The following is a 17754-nucleotide window of genomic DNA, read 5'->3' as shown; positions in this document are numbered from 1 at the left end:
GATAATAAACTCTTTCTGGTTCTTAGCAAATCTTTAGTGAATATTAAATGACTTCCTGAAACTAGATGCTTTAGAAACTAGATATGGGTTAGGTCTTTTAAACTTAATTTTAAGCAGTTTTTGAGTTTAAGGAGGAACATGCTGTTTAAAAACAGAACAACTAGAATGAAAATAACATCCATTTATTGTTCCAATAAAGCTTTCAATTGAACAAATTCCCAATAGCTATTAATATGCTTAGCATGTACGTAGGTGTGAGCATCATGCCAGATCATTTAATGTACATCATTTAATTTTTTTCTTTTTTTTTTGAGATGGGTCTCGCTCTGTTACCAAGCTGGAGTGCAGTGGCACAATCTCAGCTCATTGCAACCTCCACCTCTTGGGTTCAAACGATTCTCCTGCCTCAGCCTCCCAAGTAGCTGGGACTACAGGCACGTGCCACCATGCCAAGCTAATTTTTGTATTTTTAGTAGAGACAGGGTTTTACCATGTTGGCCAGGATGGTCTCAATCTCCAGACCTTGTGATCCACCCACCTCAGCCTCCCAAAGTGCTGGAATTACAGGCATGATCCTCTGCGCCTGGCGCACCATTCAATTCTCAGAATCAACACATGGAGAAGACTACCGTGTTGCAGCTTTGAACAACGTTCAGTGACGTTATGAGATTAGTTCACAGTTTCAGACGTAGAAAGTTTCCAGGCTTGCACTTGAACTCAGAGTTTCCAAGTCCAATACTCAATCTAGACACCATATTTCTTTTCCTTTTTACTTCCTAATAGATCGTATTCAAAATTCAAATTATAGGATGTGCAGTCTTCACTAGCAATAGCTTATCACATCATAAAATAAAAAGCAGAATCTGTCCCTTAGAAAAATACGCAAACTTTGCTGATGAGGTAAAGTAAATTCTGTGCCTCTTGGGTATCGAGAAACAAGCATGGAATTAAAGAATACTAACCATTAAAGGCTGAAAGTCAGAGACAAACTAAAAAACACGTGAGGGAGTTGAGATAAACATCAGAGAGCTACTAAATCTTCGAGAAAACAAAGTCAAGATCTGGGGGTTTATTTGGGGTTTTTGGTGATTTGAAAAGGAAATTCACAAAAATACCTTCTCTCCTTAAAAGTAACCCATCAATAACCTGTGAATTCTTTTAACAGCTGGTTAAAGTAAATATTATTAAAGTACCCTGGGGCTCTTTCTTTCTCTTTTTCTTCCCTGTCCAACATTCCACAAAATAAAAGGAAGCTAATCTGCAAGTTTTTACCCTCTTCCAATACAACTTTTTAAAAGTAAAAGGTTCCCACGTTGGGCCATATGCATTCACAGCCCATGTTAAGTATCTCTGGGGAAGAGTCTGAAGGGACCTCCTGGCCGCACAGTGGAAAGTAAGCAGCTTCCATAGAATGAAGCGACGTTTCCATTGACCCATTCCCTCCACTGAGGCCATGATGCCAGTATATTTGTTTTCTAGGGCTGCTGTAACAAAATACCACAGACTGGTGCTTAAACAACAGAAATGTGCTGCCCTGCAGTCCTGGAGGCTGGAAGTCTGAATTCACTGGGTCTGCAGGGTTGATTCCTTCTAAGGACCCTAAGAGAAGGATCTGTTCCAGGTCTCTCTCCGTGGCTTGTAGGTGGCCTTTTCTTCCTGTATCTCTTCACATTGCCTTTCCACTATGGGTGTCTTTGTCCAGATTTCATATATATATATATATATATATATATATATATGATTATGCATATATAATCTTGAGACAGGGTCTCACTCTGTTGCCCAGGCTGGTCTTGGACTCTGGCTCAAGCGATCCTTCCACCTCAGCCTCCCAGGTAGCTGGGACTACAGGTGCATACCACCACGCTCAGCTACAATTTCACCTTGCTATAAGGATAGAAGTCATACTGGATCAGGAACCCGTGCAACTCCAGTATGATCTCCATTGATGACATCTGCAAGGACCCAAATAAAGTCACATTTGGGGATAAGGACTCTAACAGACGAAGTTGAAGTGTGAAGGGAGACACATTTCAACCCATAATGGTGGGCACGGCTCTGAAATATTGCCTGGAAAAGTTGGCTCCAGCCACTGAAAGGATGAGTTGAGTATTAGCCAAATACTCTCATGCCCATTAACATATTTTCTAAGATTCTTACACAATTAGGAAGTATTGTCTCTATAATCACCTTGCAAAATTTTTCCTCTATGTAAATAAACTCTCAAACCGCTGTAGCCATGAAATGCAAGATGGCAGCCTGACTCTTGAGATGCCTGACCTGTTTTTAGTAGGTGTCTAACTCTCTGAACTCTCTGAACTAAGAGGAGGAAGACACAGGATTGGGGATGGGAACCAGTGAAATAACGTTCAAACCCATTTCTGTTTGAGTTGCAATCCCTTGCTTCGTCAGACAGACAAATGTTTCCCACTGGGTACTAAGGTTCAGGGCTTACTCTATCCCACTTACAAGCCATTGGGAATGTTTGAGTTAGCCCTGGTGTGGCCTTCTCTGGTTACTTTTCTGGAAACCCTTCCTCTGCTCCCCACTACCAGAATGAATTGTCCGTCTTCACCTGACCTCTGCAACATTTTGTGTAATTCACCATGCTTATTGTGGGGCTCCTGACGTGGCTCCTTCAGCAGACTGAAATTCCTGATGAAAGACACTATACTTAATTACTATAGCCATGGTACAAGGAATACTAAGCATGTGTTGAAGGAAAGGAGTTCAGTAAGTATTTGCTGAATTAAAATTGGATAAAAATGGACCATCTTAACTCAAGAGTCGGCCGGCCAGGTGTGGTGGCTCATGCTTATAATCCCAACACTTTGAGAGGCTGAGGCAGAAGGATCACTTAAGCCCAGGAGTTTGGGACCAGCTTAGAAAATATGGTGAGATCCTGTCTCTACAAAAAAATAAAGAGTCTGTGACCACCTAATTGTCCCTTCTGAATAAGAGGCACAGCCATCCCCCATTTCTTCTGAGGAGACCATGGAGGGGAGAAGCAGGAAGGGTCCCGAGCTGCACTGAGACTGCTACCCACCACATGGACTGCTTCCGGCTATTTGCAAGAGTCCTTTGCTGGGCATGCACAAGCGACATATCAAAATACACAGACCACAGGTGACTCCCTTCTGAAGATGAAATTAGATACTTTGAGCCTTTTTAAGCTGAAAGTATGATTGTTTAAATTTTGTCTTCCTTTATTTTGAGCTAGCTTTGCTGAATCTCTGGACAAAGCTGATAGTTAAAAAACAACAACAACAAAAAAAAAACTGACACAAGTACAGAAAATCAAACACCGTATGTTCTCACTCATAGGTGGGTGTTGAACAATGAGAACACATGGGCACAGGGAGGAGAGCATCACACACTGGGGTCTGCTGGGGGATGGAGGGCTAGGGGAGGGACAGGAGTTGGTAGGGAGGCTGGGGAGGGAGAACATTGGGAGAAATGCCTGATGTAGGTAACGGGTGGATGGAGGCAGCAAACCACCCTGGCACGTGTGTACCTCTGCAACAATCCTGCAAGATCTGCACATGTGCCCCAGAACTTAAAGTACAATTTAAAAAAAGAAGTGTGTATCTTTTGCAGTAGTTTCTCTCCTATGAGAATTTCTCTGTGGCATTTACTGTTATTTTATTTGGGCACATTTATTTGATTTCTCCCACAAGGACTCTATCAGCTGGCATTAGGAAATCTTAGAAATGTGTTTACACCAAAGACTCTTGAAATTGAATCCTCAAGATGACCCAAGTCTAAAGGCACTGTTATTTTATTAATGCAACTCTGTTTTCTCTAAATTTGCTTTTGTGAAACTAAATTCTTCCATGAGTTGGGACTGGGTTGGGGGGAGCAAACAAACTTGGGTTAACTCCTTATCAACTACAAACACAGCCAAGAGGGGAAAAGTTGCCTTTATTGGGTTCCTATCTCTGAGCTGGCTCAGCACATGGCTGGACTTTTGGCAGCCCTGAATTGACTGCCTTCCAACGTGCTGTCTTCACGTGTCCTCTTGAGTCACCTTGCATTCAAATTCAAGACCTCAGTGGGAAGAAGTTCAGGGAGCTGTCCCAGGATCCCAGGACAATGTGATCTGTCTAAAGAGTTCAACTTAGTCCTAATTTGGTGACATTCTTCAGATTGCGAAAGAAAGAAGGATTACTTTCTTATTTGATGGGATTTTTATCAGAAAAACGCCAAGTACTTGAGAAAAAAAAAAAGAATTCCCATCACCTATTATGTGTTTGGTTCTATATGTGCATCTGTCTGGGGCTCTAGGATCCAGCCTTCACCTTGGGAGAAGAAAAGACAGCTATTATTATTGAACTAACCCATGGGAGTGCGGATGAAGCTCCCTCCTGCTCCATGGGATAGGTGTCAAGAGTACGTGTACAATGAAAAGATGGAGAACGAAGCCCCTTAGCACCATCACCCGCCCCATCAAACTCTGGTGGCCCCTCCTAACCTTCAGTACCACTGCCCTGAGCTCTACAAGCCGCTCTTACTGAGCCAGACTCTGACCAGGGAGGAGATGAGCTATTCTTTTGTTTCTCTTTCTGAAGAAACAGTTTTTGTTGGAGGGGGATCTGTACAGTGGTGAGAATGCATTATGACACGTGCCTCCTCCGTGGGCCATGAGGAAGATGACTCATGTTCCCCTCACCATTTAAATCCAGAGACGGATGAAAAGAATTTCTCTTACGACTCTGAATAGCTGGCACGTGGCATCAAGTTGTGGATGCATTAAGCCAAATGCAACGTAATGGATAAAAACTGTGAACTCTTTCAGTGGCTTTCCTTGCCTTGTAGGATATCTAAAGCTCACCCTGTCTCTCAGCATCCTAGAGTGCTATCCATCACGACCTCATCCTCACTCCCACACTGCTCCGTTCCCCTAAGCTCTGTGCTGCCAAGCTTCCTTCCTCCTAACACATTCCTGCTTTCCCTGCTTCTGCTGTTAATCACCGCAGCTTGCCCCCTGTTATTGCTTTGAAGACCTGCTAAATTATGTGTCACAGTCTTGTCATAGCCACCTTCTCAAACTATGTTTTATTATTTTTTAAAGAACCTTGCTCATGCTGAAAAACAGACTTTCATTCCTTCTCTTTTCTTTTCTAACATCACGTGTTGGACCCAAAGACCTTCCCACAATCGCTCTCAGTGCCCTTGAAACATTACGCCTGAAGCCAGTTGCGTTGAATGGTTCTCTAACATTTTTCCCTTCCATAAAGCGGCACAAGTCTGAAATTTCTCCCAAATAAGTTCTTTCCTGGAGGGCTTTTCTAACTGGCCTAACCTTTTGAAGCTTGTATGAGCGGCTGCAGATGCACTGGGTATAGTTCAGTTTTGTGGAAAGTGGTGTTATCAGCTCTTCTTGGCCTTCTAGGTGGTGATCAAAAGGGCGCTCAGAAACGCCAGAGGTGAGAGGCGGTTTGAAGAACCAGACTCTGCACATTCTGCTGTGAACCTGGACCCACCAGCGAAGAGGAGTTAGGAATCACATGGGCGGGGGGCGCTGCCTTCAAAAACTGGGCTGGTGCGGCCGGGCACAGTGGCTCACACCTGTAATCCCAGCACTTTGGGGGGCTGAGGTGGGCAGATCACAAGGTCAGGAGTTTGAGACCAGCCTGGCCAACATGGTAAAACCTCGTCTCCACTAAAAATACAAAGATCAGCTGAGTGTGGTGGTGGGTGCTGTAATCCCAGCTACTCAGGAAGCTGAGGCAGGAGAATCATTTGAATCCAGGAGGCGGAGGTTGCAGTAAACTGAGATTGTGTCATTACACTCCAGCTGGGGCGACATGGCAAAACAACTCCGTCTCAAAAAAAAAAAAAAAAAAAAAAAGCACTGGTGCAAACTTAGCATCCTCTAGTTCAACACATTTTAAAATAACCCAGTTCCTACAGCTAATTCATTAGTGGTACAAACATCTGAAACTATTCTGGCCCCTTGACAGGACAGGGGACATGTCTAATTCATCTTTGTATCCTTAGCACATAGAAGAGACTTGATATAGATGACTGAATTAATATAAATAACTGCAGTTGCACATTGTAAGTCATCTAATCCTAGGTTTGGGGATAAAGGTGATCTTCATCAATTCTCAATTAATTTCAATTACTTCCGAATTAATTAATAAATGGGGGTGGCCCATGTATTCGTTTCCTATGGCTGCTATAACAAATTACCACAAATGCAGTGGCTTGAAACAACTCAATTTATTATCTTCCAGTTCTGGAAGTCAGAAGCCCAAAATCAGCTTCAGGGGCAGAAATCAAGGTGTTAGCAGGGCTGTACTTTTTCTAGAGGTTCTAGGGGAGAGCAAGTTTCCTGGACTTTTTCAGCTTCTAGAGGCTACTCACATTCCTGGGCTTATGGCTCCTTCCCCCATCCTCAAAGCACGCCAGTGCAACCTCTGCGTCTGTTCCTACGCCTTCTCTTTCCCTCTCAGACCCTCCTGCCTCCCTCTTAGGATTGCACTGGGCCACTTGGATAAGCCAGAATAATCACTCTATCTCAGGATCATTGGCTTGCTCAATCTGCAAAACCTCTCTCACCACATTAAGTCACATATTCACGGGTCTGGGGATGAGGATGTGTTCTTTTTTTTTTTGAGGGGGGACATGATGTAGTCTACCAGATTCCATGTTAAACCTAAATTTGTTCTGTCACACCTCTGCTGGAGATTTTCCAACTCACTTCTTACTGTACTTCAGGAGAAAGTTAGAGAACACAGTGCCCACCAAGAACCCTCTCTCCCTACTTCCCTGGTAGTTCACAGCTGCTGTTAAGACCACAGATTCAAAGTCCAGCAGCTCTGAGTTTTTGTGAGCAAAGAAATTTTGGGCAAGTTACTTGACTTAACTTTTGTTTTCTCATTTAGAAGTGAGAGAAGTGATCATCTGTCCTACCGAGTTAACAGTGAGGATTAAATGACTGAACCATGTAAGTATAGCCCAAAGCTGAGTCCCCGGTACATAAAGAAGGCAATAAATGGTAGGTAGTTGTACGAATACTCTATCATGTTCCCATTATTGATTCAGTCAAGTCAGCGTCTATTCGTTGGGCAGCTGCTATGTGCCAAGTACTGCTCTAGCCAGTTAGGACACACCAGTAAATAAAAGAGACAAAGGGTCCCGCTCCTGTAGAGGTCACAATCTGATTGGAGATACACACAGAAGAAACAAAGAAATAAATAACAGAGCAAGCTAGACAGAGGTACACATTTTAGAAAAATTTACAGGAGCAAAGTAAAGGGAATTGGGAGAACATTGGTGCAATTACAAATCTGGAAGGAGGTCAGTGTATCCCACTGATTAGTGATCCACGAGCCAGAGACTGAAGTGAGTGAGTGGGTAGCATTCTGGGCAGAGGGAAGAGCAAAACCCTTAGGAGGGGACGATGGTGCCTTGCAGGAGCAGCAGGAAGGCCTCTGTGGCTCAGTGAGCAAGGGCAAGAATAGATCAGTCTGAGTGGAAGCTGCGACTTAAATCAACCTTTTGGGGTGATAAGGGTCCTCAGGGCCTTTTAGGACACAGTAGACACTCTGGCTTTTACTCTGAATGAAATGGGGAGTCGCTGTGGGGTCTGGAGCAGATGACTGTCAGGACCTGACTTGGGTTGGCTGCTGTGTTTGGGATCCATTGCAGGGAGGTGAGGCTGAAGGCAGGGAGACAGGTAGGAGGCTGTGGTTACAATGCAGAAACACCAATCATTCCCCAAACCTCAGCATCAGGTAATATAATATACGTGTGTGATATGGCTTGGTTGTGTCCCCATCCAAATCTCCTCTTGAATTGTGGCTCGCATAATTCCCACATGTTGTGGGAGGGACCCAGTGGGAGATAACTGAGTCATGGGGGCAGTTTCCCCCATCCTGTTCTGGTGGTAGTCAGTAAGTCTCACGAGATCCCATGATTTTATAATGGGTATCCCCTTTCTCCTGATCCTCATTTCCTCCTGTCTGCTGCCATGTAAGACATGGCTTTATCTTCCTCCATGATTGTGAGGCCCCCTAGCCACATGAAACTGTGAGTCAGTTAAACCTCTTTTTCTTCATAAATTACCCAGTCTCAGATACGTCTTCATTAGCAGCATGAAAACAGACTAATACACCATGTAATAAACTTGCATATGTATGTACCCTCTGAATCTAAAATAAGAGTGGAAACATTTTCAAAGATATGGCAATACCTCACACCAGGGTGGTCACAGCAGAGGAAATGAGAAGGGCTCAGATTCCATGCATTTTGAAGATAGATCCAACAGAATTTCTTGGTTGATTGGACGTGAGACGTTAGAGAAGCGAGGGATACTCTTGCTCTACAATATAGATGAACACTGGAAACATTATACGAGGCGAAAGCAGCCAGGCAGAGAAGGCCACGCATTACATCATTCCATTTATGTGAAAAGTCGAGAAGAGGCAAATCTATGGCTATGGAGAGCAGGTTGGTGCTTGCCATGGCCAGGGGGATGGGCAGAACACAAAATGATTGCTAACGAGGACAGGGAGTGATGAAAACGTTCTGGAGTTAGATAGTGGTGCTGCTTGCTAAAAGCCGCTGGATTGTACACTTTAATTTAAATGGTGAATTTAAGGTTCTGTGAATTTCACCTCAATAAAGACAAGTAACTCGTAGTATTCTGATTTGAGCAATTGGCAGAATGGAGTGACCATCAGCTGGGGTGGGAAGGCTGTGGAGGGAGCAGAACACACAGGGAAAAACTAACAATTTAGTTTTGAACAGTTTGAATACATAGGTAAACGTGTGCCATGGTGGTCTGCTATGCCTACCAACCCACCCCCTAGGTATGAAGCCCAGCATGCAGTAGCTATTTTTCCTAACGCTCTCCTCCCGCTGTCCACCCCACAGCAGACCCCGGTGTGCATTGTTCTCCTCCCTGTGTCCATATGTTTTCACTGTTCAGCTCCCACTTATAAGTGAGAAGATGCACCGTTTGTTTTTTTTCTATTCCTGGGATAATGGCTCCCAGCTCCATCCGTGTCCGACATTTTGAATTTGAAGGGTCTATTAGGTACACAAATAGAAATGTTGATAAGATAGTTTGGTATGCAAGTTTTGAGTCTGGAAGGGTATTTAGCTAGAATATCTAGGTTTGAGAGCGGCTGGCATAGCTCTTAGTCAAATTTCTGCCTTAGTCCGTTTTGTGCTGAAATAAAATACTTGAGTCTGGGTCCTTTTTGTCTAGTGCAGTCTGCTCTCTGCTTCCTGCAGCGGTGGTGCCTGGTGGCTGTGTCCTCCAGAATGAGGATCCCTGTGTCCTGACGTGGCAAAAGGTCTCGAGACTGAATGAAATCACTAAGGCATGACTGCGGAAAGAGAAGCGGACCAAGGACTGTACTCCTATAAACTCTGAAGTTAAGAACTTAGGGAGAAAGACATGAACCAGCAAAGGAGATTGAGAAAAGGCATCCAGTGAACAGAAGCGAAGCCAAGGAAGGTCATTATTATCTCCGATCACTCTCCCAAGCTCACCTTCTTCATGATACATGAAGATCCCAGACAGCGCCACGGTATGTTGTATCTTAAGGTGGCTTCCTATATGCTGTTCTCCCTCCCTAGAATGTGCTTTCTCCTTTCTTTTGTTTTTCTCTTTTCCTGAGACAGTCTTACTCTGTTGCCCAGGCTACAGTGCAGTGGCATGATCTCGGCTCACTGCAACCTCTACCTTACGGGTTCAAATGATTCTCCTGCCTCAGCCTCCTGAGTAGCTGGTATTACAGGTGCATGCCACTGTGCCTGGCTAAGTTTTGTATTTTTAATGGAGACAGGGTTTCACCATCTTGGTCAGGCTAGTCTGGAACTCCTGACCTTGTGATCCACTCTCCTCGGCCTCCCAAAGTGCTGGGATTACAGGTGTGTGCCACCGCGCCTAGACATCTCCTTTCTCAGCTGGTTAACTCCTTCTCATCCTTCAAGTATCACCACTCTCAAGAAGCCCACCTTTCCCTTCCATCCTGATTTAGACGTCCCGTCTTTGTGCTCCCACAACATCGCCTTATCTCAGGATCCTCGGCTTAATCACATCTACAAAACTTATTTTACCACTTCGAGTCACATATTCATGGGTTCTGGAGACAAGGATGTGACTGTTTGCTGGGGGGCATGATGTAGCCTACCACACTCCATGTAAAACCTAAGTTTGTTCCGTCACACCTCTGCTGAAGATTTTTCCAACGCTTTTCTTACTGTACTTCAGGAGAAAGTTAGAGAACACAGCACTTCCACAACCCTGGGCATAAATTACCACAGCCCTCATCCTGCTGAACGTGTCACCCAGCTGACATGCCAGCCTCCCCCAGGAGACTCAGAGACAAGGGTATGTCACGATAGCATGCTTAGCACTTAGTCCAGGATTCCGCACGTAGAAAATATCTTTACAGTATCCACTGAATGAAAAACAAATACAGAGATGCCTTACTTCACTCAGTAGTCATGTTCTTAAGAAGTTAATGTACATCAAAGTGCTTAGGAATTTTTTATATTCATAATCCTCTGTTAAACATATTGGCTGGGAATGGAACTTAAATCAACTCTGTGGAGAGTTATTTTATAAGGCAAAGAATTCTATTATACCACCAAAAAAATCCACCTTCAAACAAGCTGTTATTACAAGCTGTGATTTCTGTACACATATTTGGAATTTATATGCCATTCTACTAAAATTAATTTGAAGAGCTGTTTTTATCTTGTCTTTTTACATATATTTTAAAATATATAATTATATGTAGATGTTTGGAGTAAAAGAAAAATCTAAAAACAACTGCCAGAATATTTGCAAATAAAGTTTTCCATCTTTAAAATGGGAAGCTGGGACTAGCACATGCTGTAATGTCTGCTGTGAATGCAAACTGTCAAATGAAGAATCGTTAAAATTATATGCAGGTATTTTAATGAGAATCAAACACTGTGTTCAAGGCTTTGCATTCAAAAAAAAAGAAGGCTGCAGAAACTTTTATCACATGAGGGAAATTCTCAACTCTAAGAAGTTTTGTAATCTTATTAAAGGAAACATAAACTCTGTCCCCTCAGTCATGCCTAGAAAAAGTCATTCCACATGTTTATTACATTAGGAATGGTAATTATGTCAGAGGCCAAACATGCAGAAAACAGGTAAAGTCCAGTGGAAAGCCACCGCAGGATCCCTTCTTTTCCCTTTGCATTAATTTGTGACCATGAGACAAGGCAGAGCTGGTGACTTACGGGACTAGGAAGAGATCAAAATATTGGATCTGCCTTTCAAAGAAAAAATAAAACTATAGCGGGGCATTGCCTGGGTACCTGCTGCGAGCCTTCCAGATGCCCTGACTTCCCGGCCCATTCTCCTGTTTCTACTTTGCTACCTTTGACGTCTGAGGAGTGTTTGGCAAGAGAAATACCATTTCCCAACTCAGGATTTTCATCTAGATTTGCACCAAGCAGAGCTCAGGTACACGCTGACTCTGGAGTGTCCCGCACTTCCTTCCTCCTCTTGGGATTTACCAAACATCATTCAATGAGGACTCGACCAGCTAAGCCCAGAGTGCGTCCCGAGAGTGTTAGGTTACCGCCTCGGTGTTCACTGAGTGGGACCCAGTATAATCTTTCTCAATAGAGAGCTTGTCTTTCTGACAGACCGTAAGAGAGAGGTCTAACAGGAACAAAAGGAGAACACCCTGCAAATCAGCCTCACCGATCTCCCGCCTCCTGAACACCTTGCTCAGGCCTGGGCCACGTGCACCACACACAGCAGCCGGGATGCCCAGTTGCGCCGCCACTAGAGGATCTATTTGTACTTGTCAATCACTGGACTCAACTCACAGAAAAGTGCTGCAGGCCAACCCATTCACAAATATGCCGTCTCCTGAGCAAAAACATGCAGCGTGATGTCATCTTCTTAGAGCAGCTATTGTTCAGGGCTTGTGAAGAATGCGAGGCTTGTGCCTGGGGTGGGCACGGACTAAGCCTTTGCACCTAAGAACACATCTGAGGACACCTTTTCCTTAATGCTGAGGACGAACTTGCCTAACCCCTCCGACCCATGTCTCTCACTGGATTTCAGGCCCCGAGTCCGTCAGTTAATTTTCCTGTCAAGCGTATTTTTTTTTTTCCTATACAGCATGTGTATAAACAATGGGCAAAATATACAGCTGTCAGGAAAACATATGTGAAAACATGTCATTAGAAACACTCACTCCTCAGGAGGGGGTATGGCCCTGAAACTTGATAACCTGCCTGGAGCACTTTAGAGCAGCGGTCACACGCTTTTGTGACATGGAAATTTAGCTGTCCTGTCGTCCTGGGAGAGCTCCAGATTCAAACCAATCGTCATGAAAAATTGGGTCTACTTTTAGAGCCTCGGGCTCATTATGCTTATATCTCCTGCAGCCTCTGCTCTAAAAATCACTGTTTTCTAAAACTGAATATATATATAACCCCATCTCTACTGTAGATATAAAACCCAGTCTCTACCATATATATATTATATATATATATATACACACACTATACTATATATATAAAACCCTTTACTATTGAAATATATGTGTGTATATATATATAAACATGTACATATATATAAATAGTATAGGGTTTTATATATATAGTATGTGTATATATAGAGTAGTGTATATATATATATATAGTGTGTATATATATTATACTACAGTATAAATAGTATAGACTATAGTAGAGATGGGGTTATATATATTAGAGATGAGGTTTTATATATATAAAAAAACTGAATTTATATATATATATATATAGTCAAGATGAGGTTTTATATATTTAGTAGAGATGGGGTTTTACAAACATATATATATATATTTATAACTGAATTTATATATATGTATATATATATATATATAAAACTGAATACCTGCCTGGAGCACTTCAGAGCAGTAGGATATATTTATATAGTAGAGATTGGGTTTCACCATATTGCCTAGGCTGCTCTCAAACTCCTGGGCTCAAGAGATCCACCCACCTTGGCCTCCAAAAGGGCTAAGATTCCAGGCGTGAGCCAGAGCACCCGGCTCCCAAAACTGAATTTTAATGCATGTTGCCTCATCAACAAGGAGCATAAACCACGTCTTACACAATCACTCCTTCCATCTCCCAGCACATGAGCTCCATGAGGGCAAGAACTCAACTCAGTGCCGGGCAAAGTTTAGGGCTGTACTTTTCAGTTAATAAATGCATATATTATACTAACTTAAGTCAACCTTAAAATATTTCTCAGGGTTTCAATATTCCAAAAGTTTATTCATGAGAGAGCTGCAGAAATACTGCAAGCTTTTAACATGAATCTGGCAGTATCATTAAATCGCTGGGACTCCCATGAATTCTTGCCTCTCCAGCTAGAGTTCCCACTCTTTACAGAAGGATCCAGGCTTCGTGTGTCTTTTTTTAAACCCCTTAGAGCCTAACACTAGCTGCAACCAATTCTGGTATTGGCTAGGAGGCAATATTTCAACTCCAAAATATTATGAATGATGAATAAATTACAAATTCTGTCACATTTATTTTAGGTTGGGATAAACTTTATCCCCACACAAGAAAGTTGTGGAGAAAGAAATGAAACAATGCAAACAAGAACAAACAAAGTAAATATCGGACTCATCTTTCACTCGTTTAAATGTGTTTTTAACAAATTATACTTGGCAAATGGGTTGTTGCTTCTCCATTTTAACCCAAAGTAATAAAACAGAATTTCCCTTAAAAAATGCAATAAAATGTGCTTTTCAGTCATTTCTATTGCTCTTTTTTTTTCCTGTTGGTCTCAACTGATGAATTATTTGCTACAAGAAAAAAAGGCTTCAAGGACCATCACTATTAGTTTTTTGATAATCTGTATTTGACAGAGTATTTAAAGTATTTATGGGCACAGGTAAAAATCATAATAGCAATTGCAACTCTTATTTAAACAATCTGAAAAGAATTTTCATGTTCATTTTTGTCCTAGGAAAACAACCATAGAACGGACTATTTCTAAAAGAAAGGGAGCAAATGATTTTCTTTTCTAGTTTATCCAGAAATCTTTCTTTCCATCAGTATACCACTTAAAATTTAATATTCAGTACAGAGTATGTCACTGTAAATACATCTATAAAGTAAAAAAAAACAGAACTTAGATATTCCTAATAGAGTTTAGTTCTTTAGAGGAGACAGCTTAGAAGGAGATCCTTAATATTTTATGCAGTCCGCCTTAGCCACCCAGTAACTGGTCACTATTGAATAGTATGTCATACATATGACATAATAATACATCTAACCTATAGCACTTACATTTTATGTGATATAGTTCATGTATTTTGTCTATGTCTCCTCCATTTTCCCCACCCAAAGTGGACTGAGCCCTCATCAAAAGACAGAGCTAACTGTGACTTATTCACTTTCCTTATTCCAAGCACCTAATATTGCATTAGAATAATTACAGGTCCTCGAGAAACACCTGATGACTAAACAAGCAAGTGAATAAACTAAAGTGATTCAATTAATGCTGAAAAAGATTTTTTCTGAAACCTTTTTTTAAACTACCCTCAGAACCATTTGTGCAAGGCATCCGAGAAAATGCTTCTCATAACTTCTGACACCTCATGGGTAAATTAAAATTACACTTCATGCTTCACTTATAAGACATGATTGGAAGTTTTCCATGGTGGATTTTACCTTTTCCCCTAAAAGGATGAAATTCATTGAGAATATTCAATAGACCATGTTTCAGGATCTAAAGGCAGCCTTGGCACCAGAACGCACCTTCCCAAGGGACAATCATGAGGTAGGCCATACTAATATTTATGATTTTTATCATCATTTTATCTCTACACCTCACAGGAAAAAAATGTTTACCATTATTCTGAAATTAGCTGAACTCAGTAGTGACCAAGCCACACTATGTTATTCATGGAAAATACAAGTATAGCCAAAAACACTAATGGAGCAATGTGTGTGTATCCATGTCAGCTCACCTCTAACTCTAAGGGAGACTACTGAGAACTGATACGTGACAAATCCATCCCCATTCATGAACAATATAATTTTAAAAATCCATGTTAACCCCAGCAGCAGTGTTTTCATATTAAGCTAGAATTCCCTGTGTGCCTCAAATGAGGGGGTTATGTCTCAATTCCATCACAGCCCTTGGCAAAAATACCTTTTCAGGGAATTCAAGAACAGGCAAACCCAGCTCACTGCTGAGAAAAAGTTGCCTTTGTGGTACCTGTCTGAGCACATGGATTTTCATAGAACATGATAGCGGTTTTCACAGAGAATTATACAGAGTTCATAGAGAAGTACAGCAGAGTGTGACCCAATAGACCACATTAGCATATATTTTGGGTGTATAATATACACCTGCATATTAGATTATACTCTAATCTAATATACTAATGGTAGAGGTCAAATTGAAACTTCTAACAGGAAAAAAACTGGCTTTCTAATGAAACTCAATATAAAATCAATACAAGATGACAAAACACAAGCCTATCTACACATATGCACATATATCTCTGTACATACACACAGGTGCATGCATGCACACACACACACACCCATAGGGGCTATACCTGACTCATATGAAGGCTGTCTAGCTCTACATCTTGACTCCTTGAATTTCTTTTTTTTTTTTTTTGAGATGACGTCTCACTCTGTTGCCCAGGCTGGAGTTCAATAGTGTGATCTCAGCTCACTGCAAACTCTGTCTCCCATAGTCAAGCAATTCTCCTGTCTCAGCCTCCTGAGTAGTTGCAATACAGGTGCCTGCCACCATGCCTGGCTAGTTTTTATATTTTTAGTAGAGACAGTGTTTCACCATGTTGGCCAGGATAGTCTCAAACTCCTGACCTCAAGTGATCCACCCTCCTCGGCCTCTCAAAGTGCTGGGATTACAGATGTGAGCCACTTCACCCACCACCCCCAACCTTGAATTTTTAAGAAGACCACATTTACGGGCTGAAGGGAGGATACAATTAATATTTCTGCAGTGTCAGAGACCTTGTTAGGCAAGTCATTAACACAAAATCACGTTCACCTTCCAGTATAAACAATGTTGAATCTGGCCTCTGTAATCTTTGCTTATACGGTCCCCATAATGTGGAATATTCTTTTCCTCCCTCTTCATTGAGATAATGTCTGATCTTTTAAGACCTGGCATTCAAGTCCCAGGCATCACCCTCTGGAGAGCATTCCCTGATGTCCCACCACCCTCCAGTGTGGGGCTAGGTAATCATCACCATACTCCCATAATGCATCCCTCTAACCCAGGACTCACCATTCTAGACCCTAACGGTCTGCTCCTGGGCCTCCCTCCTCTGTGGAACTATCATCAGGAATTTTTGGCCTATTCATCAACAAGTATTATGCCTGGCACTTGAAGGGAGTTCAAGAAATGTTTGTTGATATGGTTTGATTCTCACCTTGAATTGTAGTAATCCCCATGTGTCAAGGGCGGGACCAGGTGGAGATCATTGAATCATGGGGATGGTTTCCCCCATCCAAAATGTTTACCATTATTCCAAAATTAGCTGAACTCAGTTAATTTGTTCTTGTGATAGTGAGTGACGGTTTTCTACGGGGCTCTTTGCTCAGCACTTCTGCTTCCTTCTGCCATGTGAACAAGGGTGCATTTGTTGCCCTTTATGCCATGATTGTAAGTTTCCTGAGATCTCCCCAGCCATGCTGAATTGGGAGTCAAACCCCTTTCGTTTATAAATTGCCCAGTCTCAAGGATGTCTTTATTAGCAGCCTGAGAATGGACTAAAGGACTAATACATTTGTTCAATAAATAAATGGATTAATGTCTTAATTTATTTAATATAATCAGTACCTCTGGTATTATTTTTCCCGACTGAAGCCAGAGGAAACTGAGGTTGCAGAATTGTTTAACTTGTGCAAATTCACAGAACTCATAAGGCAGAGTCAGGACTCACATTCTGAAATAACCATATAGGCAATCATTTTTCTTTTGCACCAGATTAAGAGATTGGAAGCAAAGATGAAGAGAGTTAACTCTTACAAATTATCACAAGTAGCATGAAGCACTGATCTCTAAGCAAAAAGCCACACGGTGAAAGCCTCTTCGACCAGGAGGCCCTGTTTCCCTCATCATCAGTTCTCCTCCCAGAAATACGTGGCACCTTTAGCTAACATTTGATGCTCACGGTCTAAGGCAGGTAAACACGGATTCAGTAGTAAGCACGAGTTCAAAATTCCAAGAAAATCAAATCCAATTACTGTAAAAACAGAGAAAGAAGGCTTTCTGAGTTTCTTTAATATCCAGGTGTTATTTTGTTTAGCCACAGGGTACAATGTTCCATTCCTGAGGTATTCTGATATAAAAGTTAATTAACACCAATATCTTCACATTTCAAGACAGCAAAGATATTTCTGTCTCCTTATTCTCTCCAAAATTACCCCAAACTCTAAGTAGGGTAAGGGACAGAAGCTATCTTCAATAGCATTAGGAGACACCTATAACCTTATGCTGTAATAGACAAATGCAGAAAGAAGATGGACCAACAGGGTGCAGGAGGGTCAAAATAATGCCCCAATGGCACTATCGATCAGAAGCAGGCTAAGTACTATATGAAACTCTGGGACCGTTCAGACACTGGAAACGTCAAGACGGCATGGGTGAGGAGAGAGGTTGAAAACGGGGATTATTTGAAGTCTGAGTTTATAACTCCAGGTTCCTCTTTACCTGCTGACAATCCTTCCCCCACTGGAGGTAGGTAGTATAGTCTC

General features: G+C 42.0%; 1 protein-coding gene across 3 annotated transcripts in view; it reads right to left on the bottom strand.

Moving 5' to 3' along the window:
• Nucleotides 1–17754, bottom strand: part of BBS9 (Bardet-Biedl syndrome 9) — a 749186-nt gene that overhangs the window by 188564 nt on the left and 542868 nt on the right. The gene's annotated exons all lie outside the window — the stretch shown is intronic.

This window comes from Callithrix jacchus, chromosome 11, assembly GCF_049354715.1.
Source record: "Callithrix jacchus isolate 240 chromosome 11, calJac240_pri, whole genome shotgun sequence".
Classification (NCBI taxonomy): domain Eukaryota; kingdom Metazoa; phylum Chordata; class Mammalia; order Primates; family Cebidae; genus Callithrix; species Callithrix jacchus.
This window is presented reverse-complemented; position numbering and strand designations above follow the sequence as displayed.